Raw genomic sequence first — 12854 nt, 5'->3', positions numbered from 1 at the left:
ATGACCAACAGCTTCTATGAAGAGGATATAAAAAGTTGTCAAAAGAGATACTGAAAACTGGTCTACAAAATATTTTTAACCAGTGTTTAAGTCCTTTTTAGCTTTTGTTTGGTTATTAAGAAGGTCTGAAATTGAATTTGGGGTTCTGGAGCATGAGCACTGACATGTTAACTGGAAGTCCGACTTGAATTTTTCTAAAGTCTTATCTGCTTAAAATTTATTCGGAAAGCTGCAGAGGTATTAATAAAACCAAAAACTTCAAATTATTTTCTCTTACACTTCACTTTTCAAACTCTTGGCTTTTGTGATATCGCTATGAAAGGTGTACTCCAATCACCAGTAACTAAAGAGGTCCTGGATTTTTAATGTCAGGGCTGCAATTGGCTTTCCTAATTCAGACACTCTTTGGATAACTTAAAGAATATAAATGAGAATAAAGAATAAAAATGAGAGTAAGAATGAGAACATATCCCACCTCATCCCTCATTTCATCTGCAATACAAAGTCCATATCTGAGGCTGAATTTGACTTCAGGATTTACTTATACCACTACATCAGGGAGGGTTGTGAAAAACACTCCTCTGAATGAGATAGTTGTATTGGTAAAACTACTGCAGTAGCTGTAACTACAGCTGGTAATAATGAGACACAGTTTGTCTCACTCAGAGACCTAATTAAGCCATGACTGCAAAAAAACAAACAAACAAACAAAACCCCTCCTAAACTAGTTTAAGATACATCTGTACTTGTTTATCTGTACAAACTCTTAAGAACTTCATACAGAGAGAGGGGTGTATGCTAGGAGAAGAGAAAGGCCTTGATCCTGACCCTAGTCTAGAAGGTCACAGGCTGAAGAGTCAGAGCAGTGGGGAGAGTAGGCTGCAGCACATCCTGCGAGGTTCTGTAACTCACGCTGCCAATTATCTATCTGACATCGGTTGCCATAGCTATAGCTCCTCCGTCCCTATGTACTGCAGTAATCCAATCTTGAAGCCGCACAGGCATGAAAACTGCAAAGATCCGTATCAGAGAGAAACAGTCAAGCCTTTGGGGTGCTTTGGCCAGTGGCACCGCCCAAGATTCCAAAAAAATTCACAGATGAAAATGAACTTTTATTCTGCAAATCTTTTAGATCAAGGACTACATTTGCATGCCATTTTCTTCCAGGCATATAATTACTTTTCTAGTTTATACAAGCCACCCATTCTAAGGAAAAAAAGATCAATATTTCAGCAGATCAAGATTTTCAGAGACAATAAGAACCTGACAGCTAATACTGTCTTATTTGGGCTATAGTCTTTAATTCTGATAACTTTTCAAATCATATTTTTAGCAATTTAAAACCAAAACACCTCCCTCCAAATGATAACGCTATAAATTATGGATTTGAATGACTTAAATTTTAAAGCAGGAATTCCTTATTGCTCCGGATGGAACTGTTAATTAAGAATCCTACAACACTCTCCAAAACAAACAAATTACTATAGACATTTGTGGCCATTCTGGTATCATCTGGCATTGACATTTCCACTGATTTCAATGGAGCTGCACCAGTTTATACCGGCATTCAGCTCCCTAAGTCCAGAACATTACCTTACTTATTTCACACCATTAAGAGATATGTATTAAGTACTAGATGGTGTTTTGTAATAAGTTATGAGACAAGTTACTCCTTGTTGATCAAACTCCCTCTTTAGCAAAAGTACTCTGAATCAGTGATAAGATGTATTAATGCAGTATGGAGCCGTATGCAAAAACTAACCAATCTTGTAATCAGGAATCAATTTTAGCGTCACATCATATGCTTTAATTCCTTTTATCCCTTAAAATAAAATTTAAAAAAAAAAGTAACTTGCTACAGCTAGCAGGTAGGTGTTATAGCTGAGAAGCTAAATAATGCTGAGATAGCTCATGCTGGAAGAATTAATAGCAACATAAAAGCTAGAACACAAGCCATGAATACATTATTAATGATGTTTTCTTCTCAGATCAGCAGATGGACACTGAACGGCTCAAGGGACTGGTAATGGGATACACAGCTTTTCATCTCAAAGTAACTAGTGCAGATCTGCCTTACGCTGATAGTACCTGAGAGTTACCGTTCGACAGGTATCCGATAGCCAGTATGTAAGAACTGGTCTCAGTCATGCTCCTCCTGTACAATCTAGTTAACAAAACAGATGTCCTGTTTTCAAAGCCAGGGATGAGTAGGTCAGAAGACTTGATTATCCTTTTATCCCTAAAGGTTCAGCCCTTCAAAACAAGTTTGATACCCAATTGCAAGTGGGATGATGGACTTGGCATATATTCTACTTCTTTAGTGGGCACTTTCCATCAGTGTCTATCTGGTACATTCCTCAATGGCTAAATTAACTTTCAAACAGAAGAACAAAGAGAAGAAAATCAACCTGAGATGAATTGAAAAACCTAATCTAATGACATTGACCATTGCTTTCAACAAAGCCTAGCATGACAGACAGGATGTGTTGTTCTTTTGGATGCTGAAGGCACAAGAATTTTCAGTAGTGATGCAAACATACAGTGCAGATGTAAAATGTCTGGGTTGTCACAAAAGCATTAATAAATTTATAAGAATTAAGTGATCTGTAAATCCCTTTTGCAGGAAGTATAGAGAAGGCTAGTGGCTACAGTTCTCAATAAAACTTAGCATGTTCAGAAGTCTTGGTGAGGTTTCAACTGATTATAAATTGTTTTCATGTTTACTGAGCAGAACCATACAGGTAGATACTTCTGGTTTCATGCAACTGAACCGAATTTGGAAGGGTTTCAAACCAGACTTGGAGTCTAACTGTATCACCTGTCACCTGACAGTAAAATCATCGTCTTAGGTTAGAAGCATTTTTCTTTTGAAAAAAAAATATCTTCAGGGAATTTCTGGAGTAAGCCCAGCAACAGCCATCTGAGACATAAGTAATGAGTTGTATTCAACCAAGTACTGACCAAGTAAGGTCAGTATCATATGAATGCGTTTTTAACGGGAATATTTGTGAAACTATCAGGCACAAAAGGGATTTGTATTTGTAAAAAAGCTGCAGACATTTAGCTACAGGTCATAGATTTGCTTGAGCTATAGTTGTTAAAAATATAACTATATTACCTCGATGACGTCCACAGACATTATCTAAAGTCTAACTTCTCTCAATTCAGTACAGAACATGAAGACAAATGCTAAAGGCAGCACTCTCATAGGATTCAAGCATTCAGGTTAAAGATGGCTGACCATGTAATTTAAATCTATATCATGTTACACCTGTGCAAAACCACTACAATCTTGTTTCCATAGAGTAACTGATACATACTTTGTATTTAATACTATTGGTTATCACTGTTATTAGAACCACAGTCAAGATTGCCCCCTCCCTTATTCTAGGCGTTGTACAGACAGATTGAAGTAAAGTTAAACAAGAGGGATAAAAGATGTGAGAAAGAAACAGAAATGCAGAGATAAACTTGCCAAAACCACACTGCAAATCAGTGGCCAAATTAAGAACATAATCCAAGTCTTCTAAACCCCAATCCTTTGCTAGGTTCACAGAACATTCCCATGGCTTTTTGTAAGACTTTTTGTTAGTCATCAAAGTTCTTGCCAGTAACAATTCTTGTTAGGCCATTAATAGACCTTTCAAACACAATTTACCTCCTCTCAAAAATCCACTTCTTCTGTGACATTTACAAAACAATCAAAAAGTTAGGGTAAGAGGCTCTTGGATCTACCTGCTGAAGGTTCACTGCAGCTAACCATCAGGCTAGCTGGGTGAGCTGTAGCAGCTCCTGCAGCCGAAGGCACGTGGAGGCCTGAAATGGCCAACGTCCCAGCTGACCAGCTTCAACTCTCCACACCAAATGCCACAGGATCTACACACAGCTGAGGAGACTGAAAAAGATGGCGCAGTCAAAGCCTGAACTCACACAGCTGGGCGATTCCTGACACACCTCTGCCTCTGTGCCATTGCACCTCTTAAGAAATGTATATGTAGTAATTTATTTGGAATTGTACAGCTTTTGATCATTTTACTCTCATTCTGGCTTCAAGCCCACAAAAATTTAGGCGTATAGTTAATTTTGCATTTAATTGAATAACACTATTTATGAAGCATACCTTTAGGCATGTACACATGTCATAACAAAAACAGACCTTTCTGTGGAAAGGACATTTCTTTGCTACCTGTTCACATACAGTGCTATGATATTTCAGTCTTGAGTCAAAGCCTCTGGTTGGTTCCATAATACAAGTAAATAAAAATAATCTTAAAAGAATATACATTAGTTCATTCAGTTTCTAACATTTTAGATAAACATTACGATGTATTAACACATTTAGCAGAACTAAAATTCAGATCTAACCTATGAAGTAAATTGCAAAAATCCAACTAACTTGGGGAGAGGGATAGGATTTATATACAAAGGTAAGGAAAGAATCCTTTTCTTATATATATATCTTATCTTTATTTACACATATTATTTACTTGGTTATGTTTTATGTTCTCTCTGTATATGAATGTAACTTTAAATTTAACGTGTTATAGGGATTACGGACAGGCAGTTACCAATCTGCTTCTTTTATATGAAAATAACAGGGATTTTTTTAATTTATACTGAAAATCAAGAGATTTAGTTTTGCTGGTTCTTTCTCTAAGATAAAACTGAAGCAGTCCATGAAGTGATCTGGGCATCTTCTCCATAAATTAAAAATCACAAGATAAGCAAAAGGCTGCCCAAAGAAATATCAACATGCCTCCTTCTTGGCAGCCTTTGTGAAAGGAGGGGAAAAACAGTTCTCACAGTTGATTCTTGAATCAATGTTACTTGTATATAGATCACTTCTCTAAACAGCCAAGTAAAGTATGAAAAAAGAATCTTCTGATAAAATTGGAAAGAAATATGCAGGATAGCAATAAAAACAAAAGCAGAGACAAAAAGCACGCTGGCGACATGAGCTGCTTTGTGGAAATTATCATCTGTAGGAACAACTGCAATTAATCATCTCTGCCCATATCAATAAATGCCATTTTCATGGACAGGAAAATACTGTGGACAGCAAGAAAGAACATAAAGCAAAAAAGAAAAAAGTGAACCTCTTTGCAAATGGAATGCATAAAGTGTAATATTACGTGTTAGGCTTTTGAGAAATGCATGGAGGCAAAAAATCTGTGTCAAAGGCCTTTTTTTTTGACTTCTTAGTGACCTTCTTCCCCCTCTGTTGTCTCTCAGTGCTTTTATTCATCCTTCTGAAGTTCAGAAAGAAATTCTCACATGCCTAAAGGATGATCATACATACATAATTCCTTTCCATACAGCATTTTTAAGATAAATACTGAACACAAGATGCAGACAAAATTAACTTTGGGGCAAAGTCTGTACAGGCATGCCAGACAGTCAGTCCACAGCACAATATAAATACAGATGGAAGAGAAATCTGTAGTTAAGTTTGCCTAACACTTTCTATTATAAGACTCTAGTTTGAGATGCTTATAAACTTTGCCAATGTTTAATTGCTCAGTCTGAATTTTTTCAGAGTATCTGATTTTTTTAAACCTTCAGTAAAAAAGAATCTACTACCTCCTAAAATGAGGCTATGGGAAATATACTGGTTTAGCAAAGTTAACAAATTCTTAAAACTGTTATAATGAAAAACTGATCCTAGAATGATGAAAGGACTGAGGCATTTTGCCATGCAGTGAAATCTACAGCCCTGAATTACAGACCAAGGCTCCCAACATAATACACAAGAAGATTTTGAGTGCACTTGTACTATCAGTTTGAATCATTACATGTTTTGATCCAAAAACCTCTGCATAAACATCCACTGTGTGTGCATGCTACATATATATACGGAATACCTTTTGGAGCAAATATCAAAGCTTCTTCCCAGACAAAATTTAGAAGTCATTTAGCATTTAGTTTGCTCTAGGAACTGGTTTCAGTAGAAAGTGTCCCTCCACTTGGTCCTGTTCTCCAACACCATCCCTTCAAACCATTTTTCTGGCATTGCCCCCATGCCACGATTCTCTGGACACAAGCTACAGTAGCATGTATGTGGTACGCTGCAAGAATTCTTATCATCTAGGACGAACAAAAAGGGATATTAATTATTAAAGAACCATTAAAAAATGGTTAAAATGTCTCATATGCAAAGATGGGCTACATGATGCCAAGAAGAGGCATGAGCATAAGCTGTGAGTGCAGGAGAGAAGCGATATTTGTACTGTGCCCTGTGTGTTGAAAAGGTTGTGGAAAGGCCTGCAGAAGAGTACAGGACCACCCCAGATGCTACGCAGTGTAGATGCAAGTGGCCTGCTCTAATGGGAGTGAGACAAAAGCTGCGTTGATGGAAGCGACTCCTTGCTGTCTGGCCAGGAAACAAGGATTGCTCCTGAGGCAGACTGCAAATCCAGCATAGGCATCATCTGATAAATTGGGCAATTTGAGCATACCCAGAAACAGACCTTTAGGCACCTACAAGCTTACAGTATTTCCAGGGTTAAGTCCTGGATATACCTTCTGAGTACTCCTTTGAACTATTCCCACACTGGGATAAAAATATATGGCTATATTAGGTGTGTCAAACCCTTAAAAAAGCAGAAAAAGTATAAAGTTTTGAAAGAGAAAATCTTGTATGGCATCAACAGGAGGTAAAATTAATTGGAACTCTTCATTCATTCCATAAATACCAACTTAAACATGATAAAAAGGAAGATGTAGGAGTCTTAGCTGCAGTCACCTTTATGGTTACTAGTCTCACTCATCTCATATAAAATTAATCTTTCCTTTGATAACATGTGGGAAGAGGGAATGGCAGTATGTGAATAGAAACATTACACTTAATGCAGCAAAAGCCTGGAATCAACAAAGACATTGCCAAAAATTGCACAGAAACATACCATAATAATACTGGGTTCTGACATGAAAAAGATGAATTATCAAGACTAAATTATGCCTTATACCCTCTGAATGCTAGGCATATCCAATAAATTTTAAACAGATTATTATATTTCATCATATTTAAATGTATTTCTCAACTCAGTATACATACTAAAAATAAAATCACAAAAAATACTAGAAACTAGAAAGCAGATTTCCTAATGCCATCTGTGTTACTGATAGAGTTGCACCTCTTTGAGTCTATTTTCATGGAAAAATTCAACTACACAACATGAAGCAAAGTCTTGCTTTTATGAGCTTTTTAGTTGCTTCACTGAGGCAGATGAACATCAAGTGATTTGTCTGAAGTGATTTAATGTTACTATTTCTGTAGTTCCCATCTCTATGGAAGCTGGGTACCAGCACACAAGTTCAGGTGCTCTGCTAGAAACATAGGAATTGGCATTCTGGATAAGACCAATGGTTCATTCACCTTAATATCGTGTCTTATTACTTTTGCCATCATCCAAATTTTGACATGTAGATCACTAATACTTAATAGCCAATAATTGGCATAAATACCGCATTCTGTGGTCAGAAACAAAAAAATCACTTGTTTAACTATCATTATATTAGATAATCTTGTATACATATTTGTCCAGAATATTACTGAATCTCAATAAAAATGCCTCAGTAACATTCTGCATCAGTGAGTTCTCCGTGCTCGTTATTTATGTTCTTTCATTTTCATTTTAAAAGTAAGTACATTGGCCCAAATAGAAATCCAAAATCAATACATTAATGGATATGGACAACAGCTACTGACAATGTCTAGTATCAGAACAGTTACTAGCCATATGTGACAACATTATTGCTCAGAGAGTCTAAAAATTGTACATCAACAGAGTTCAAACTTAGAAAGCTATTTTCAGTTCAGTTTTGAGTATAGACTTTATTTCAGGTCCTCTGCTCGTAAGTAGTTATGCTTACTTTGCAATTGAGGGAGAGATGGAAAGCATGAAGGAAATATTTTGTAAAAGACATACAAAGTTAACTTGAACAATATTTTTAAACAACTTATAGCTGCTTCTTTGTTTTTTCAGTTGTTCATTAAAAAAGAGTGAAAGTGATTTTTGTCTAGTTTTTCAAGTTTGTTTGCCAGTGTTTTACATTAGAACTGTGAGGGTATCAGGGTCCTGAATGCACTGATAGTCTTAATTGCCCTGACCTCCTCGGTCATCCACCCACATACCCTCTGCCCTCTGATCCGGGAGCTGCATTTAGGCTCAGGCCTCGGCACCCAGACCTAGCCTGAGCTATGTTGTAGGTGTATCGTGTCTCCCTCTGGCCTGACTTAATGACATGGCTTTCTAGATGGACCAAGGATGTATGTTGTAGGTATGCTGTAGTGTTGTAGACGTATGTTGTAGGTTGTCTTGTCTCTGGCTCAGTCTCCTGGATGGATGTTAGACCTATGTTAGAAGTAGACCTCTCTCTGGCCCTGCCTCCCAGACAGAGCTCAGACTTCAATTCCAGTTAGTCTTCTTTCCATTCCCCAGCCCTGTCTCCTGTTGCTCCTGACTGGACTTCCTGGATGGACCCCCCTGACTTGTGACCTTGCCTTGTCTGAGGCTGTTGACAAAACCTGACACTATCGCCACCCCAGCCCTGCTCAGGCACTGTGGGACAGCACTGTGGGTGGTGAGAGCCTCCCTGTGCTGCCGTCACCCTCCAGTTCCGGCTCATTTTCTCTCGTGGAGCAGGCCCCCTCTTGCTGCTCCCTGACAGAGAGGTCTCAAGTGAGACAACTTCTGTTTTTGCCAATAAACTTCTGGCAAATGAAAAGGGGGCTTAACATAAGCTTTCACTACTTATCTGAAAGAATGAGAGTCCTGAACTTTTAACAAAAGTGGAAAATATTCTAATTATTGCTTCCTATAATGCTATGATTGTCTGAATAAATAACTGCTAATGCTATTCACTAGACTCAAAATAAAATCTTGCCTTTTTTGAAATTTAAAAGAGGTGAGAAAATGAAAAATTTTCAAAAGAGATAGTGCAAAGAAATGTGTATTTCAATGCAAATATAATTTCATCCTTACTTCCAAATATTCACTGGAAATTCTTAGCATTGAGATTTAGATAGTACAATTAACCATACATGAGAGGTTTTTCATTTTTGACCAGTCCAAATTTTACAGAAATAATACACAGTTAGAAGATGTACAGTACTGACACTACTACATATACATATGATTACATCAATTAATTATGGTTTTGGATGTGCATCTCTGGTTCTGTGTAAGTGATGTCAATAATTACCATTTATAACTGCGGCCACACATAGGGCTGAAATATTATGTCGCATACATACGTGTTCTGAAATTTGACCTGCTACTCATTAACTCATAAGAGTCTGACTTTTATACAGCTTGGAATAAATTATTTTTTAACCTTTACAACACAGCAGATCATGACAGCGGGACATCTAACACTAATGGATATTAACAGAATTGAAGAGAATTAAAACCTAGCCATTTAGATTGAGACCAGCCAAGGAATTATTTAATGTAATTCAGGGTAAGCAGAATAAATCCATGCTAGCTGAGAAGGTTTCTGAAAGATGTTTAAGCTTTTTGGTGAAGTTGAATATACTTGCTTTGCAGTTCTTGATGCTAGGTTGTGTAGAAGCAGAGTGTATTGTAGGCACTCAAGCCTGATGAAGCAGTTTATTATCCCAGATGGCTCCTTAAGACATAATTTGGCAGTTTCACTACCCCCGACAGGAAAGTTATCTTACTTAGTAGGGCAGCCTGAAAACAAGTGTGGAAAAATTCTTTAAATTTCAACCCATCTATTTCAGCCTCGCTTTACTGCCAGTGGTGTTTGAATTTTCAGTTCTCTCTCTACATCTGACACAGAGTGCCAGAAAATGGAAGAGATCTGTTTCGGTCGATAGGGAGAAAGAAGTATCTTGAGAAACAGTTTGCCAGTGTTGGACAGTTATATACAATGATGACAGTTCATTGGCTTCTCAAACCTTGTCCACAAGTACAGTTGCATAGTTTCAGTTGAGCCAAACTAACAGCTTGATGGTGAAAGGTCTCATTGTCTCCTGTCTTCCCTGCTCAGTTAGTTTTCTGCCATTTTAGCAAGTTGAATTGGCACACCATACAATCAAACAAGACGGTGCATGGAAAGCAGTAAAAGCATAAAACTGGGAATGGGAGAGGAGGACAGGGGAACATGGCTTCCCTTCACAGTGATAGTTATCTGTTCAATCAGCTCAGGCCAGACCATGAATGATCAGGTTTTGTACAGGAATTTAAAAAATATATATATTCAACAAGGTTGGAAAGGACTAAATATGTAAATATTCCCCCTTCACTGGCACACTGGGCATTTGGCCCGGTTTCAAGCTGTTAAATATTATTCAACTGCTTCATATGTGACTGAAGTTATTTAGCTGTTTTAACTTTTGCAAGTTTGGACAATTCAATCAATACAGTAAAAATATGCAAAATGCCAGCTATACTGCATGCACTAGTTTGAAAGGATTTCAAAAGTTGGAGAGTAGGCACAACACACTTAATTACAGAGACAGCCTAATCAGTCTGAATCTGTTCTGGTTTCTGGAAACATCTAGTTTGCATGAAGCATGTTCAGAAGTTAATACAGATATTAATATAGTCATATTCACATTACATCATCTTATTTACATAGTTAATCCTACTCTGTAACACAGTAATTAGGCCCACATTAATGTAACACTGTAGTAAAAATAAAATTTCTTCTTAGTGTTCCATAAAAATGTAAGTCACTTCTCTTGTTCTCATAGTTTATGAAGCCATTAGAGCATACAGATGGAACTATTTTTCTTGCAAACCACCTCCACCCACTGATTATTTGATATAATACAGCAGGCCTTGAAAAATACAATTGCTTTCTGTTACTGGTGAATGAGAGTCTTTCCCTAGCAAGTGAGGTGAGGGGGAGTCAAGTTTTCACAAGAGTTTCTACATCTGTGGTCACAGAGAAAACCTCCCAAATGTTAACTGAGTCAGTGCCATCTTTTGAACCTGTATTCAGTCTGATGTATTGATTCAATGTTTTCTCAACTACCAGCAAAATAAAGTCAGACAATTTTTGCTGCTGCTATTCAGGAACAGGTGGGTAACAAGGATACTGACACAGTTTTTCCATTATTTGGAAAAACTATGAGCACTAGCAAGCACAAAGGAGGCCAAGAGCCAATGAGAAACTCATTAAGCAGCTTAAACTGATCTAAATCTAGGCTGTTGAGGTCACATCCCTCCCCCGCCACACATTTCCACCCCCTTCCTTCGGTCATCGCTAGTGTTTACAAAAGCAGGTGGTGTGCCAGTTCAAGGCAAAAAAACCATCACTTTGGGGGGATAGTTTTCAACCAGAACAACTCCATGAACTGATTTAAGTGACTGCACAGCACTACCAACAGTGCACAGGAGGGAGATGGGAACACAACAGCTTGGAATCAAGAACAGTTTAAGTTGTGTGAAACTGTAACCTAACAAAGAACTGGAAGCTCTGGAGTTTATCCTCAGCTACATGAATCCTTTCATGTACTGATCAAACTCCAGCTTAAAAGAGGGTTGGATTGCTTTGCCTTGCTGTTTCTGAGTATGTTCCAAATCCATGTTGCGCTTTCCAGGTTGGTCAGAGGTCTTATTTATTAGTAGAAATTCATTCATGACCAATTCGTAACAGAAGCACAATAGTGATAGTGGCACCTCAACTCTAAATCCTCTAACCAGAGAAGATTAGGGAAAGGCTAAGAGGCAGACATCATTTGTTTTCTAGCACATAAGCAGCAGGGAGGGGACTGAAGCAAGAGGAAGCAACTCCCCATAGTCAGAAGACTTCTTTGCAGTGCCTGGAAAATGGAAAATTTCTTCGTCTTGTGACCACAGCAAAAGCAAAGTGTTCCCATATGACAGATATAAGCTGATGATAGATATCATCACATCAGACATGAATAGTTATTAGAAATCCCAGTTCCTAAAAAATGAGACCTCAGCTGCTCACTAGTGCTGGCTTTTATACTCAGAGGTTGGAAAAGGAAGGTCAATTTTTTTTATGCTGGTATTTATTAGGCACCCTGTAATTTCTTCGTCCTTTAGTAGCACAGCACAATTAGAGCTTAATAAGCATATTTAATCTGAATGTTAGATGTTTTATGTCTTGGGTTACAATTCCCTATGCTTTTTCCTCAGTTTAATGGTAATTTGGGGCTTGGTCAGGCTATGTGATAAATGCAATTTGTAAGTTTTCGTGACAAAGTATCACACTTTTCTTCTCTTGTGTAATAAGATTGTTCTGATTTTTGCATTCTGACTTTGAGAGATTAAAGAGTGGCTTATTTTGAAACTAATCTCTGGCCAAAGGTGAGCATCATTGAAAAAACACATGTGCACCTAGGCATTAAAAAAAAAAAACAACTAAGGGATAAAGATACTATTATAAAATCAGGCTGCAACTACGTAAAGCTCACCTCTTCCTTATCCATAGCAAGCACACTGAAGTCCTCAAACTGATGATGACCAGACTGGGTTCGCGTGACAGGGACAGCACGCTTCAAACACGCCTATATTGACTTTCTCTTCCTTAAACACTTGCCGCCCTGCAGCGAGAGGCTCCCGGACCCACAGGGCGGCCCTCCCGTTACCGGCCCCCAGGGGATGCGGAGCTCCCCCGGCCGCCGCCGACGCCCCCCGAGGGCGGGACCTGCCCCCCGCCGCGGGGAGGCCCCGGGCCGCGGCCCCCCCCGGCCGGGAGACCCCGCCGAAGGCCCGAGGCACCGCCTCAGCCCGCCGCCCTCCTCCGCCTCCGAGAGGCGTCGGGAGCGGGAGGAGCGGCTCTGCCCCGGGGCCCTCCCCAGGGCGTGGCTGGGGCCCGCCCCGGGGCCTGGCGGAGCGGGGGGGCCCGAGCCTCGG

At 38.8% G+C, this 12854-nt stretch overlaps 1 long non-coding RNA gene across 4 annotated transcripts in view; it reads right to left on the bottom strand.

The window, feature by feature from the left end:
• Positions 1 to 12619, bottom strand: part of LOC112972726 — a 51090-nt gene extending 38471 nt beyond the window's left edge. For 2 of the 4 annotated variants that reach the window (XR_003255761.1, XR_003255764.1), the window contains exons 1-3: positions 12413 to 12619; positions 5862 to 6084; positions 3736 to 3895 (exon numbers count right to left, since the gene is read on the bottom strand). This is a non-coding gene — a long non-coding RNA (uncharacterized LOC112972726). The remainder of the gene's footprint in view (positions 1 to 3735; positions 3896 to 5861; positions 6085 to 12412) is intronic. The other 2 variants (XR_003255762.1, XR_003255763.1) reach the window with 2 other exon arrangements.
• Between the last annotated feature and the right edge of the window lie 235 nt (positions 12620 to 12854).

Source organism: Apteryx rowi, unplaced genomic scaffold (assembly GCF_003343035.1).
Source record: "Apteryx rowi isolate R43461 unplaced genomic scaffold, aptRow1 scaffold_5, whole genome shotgun sequence".
Classification (NCBI taxonomy): Eukaryota; Metazoa; Chordata; class Aves; order Apterygiformes; family Apterygidae; genus Apteryx; species Apteryx rowi.
Note: the sequence above shows the minus strand (reverse complement) of the source record. Positions and strands in the feature narration are given on the sequence as shown.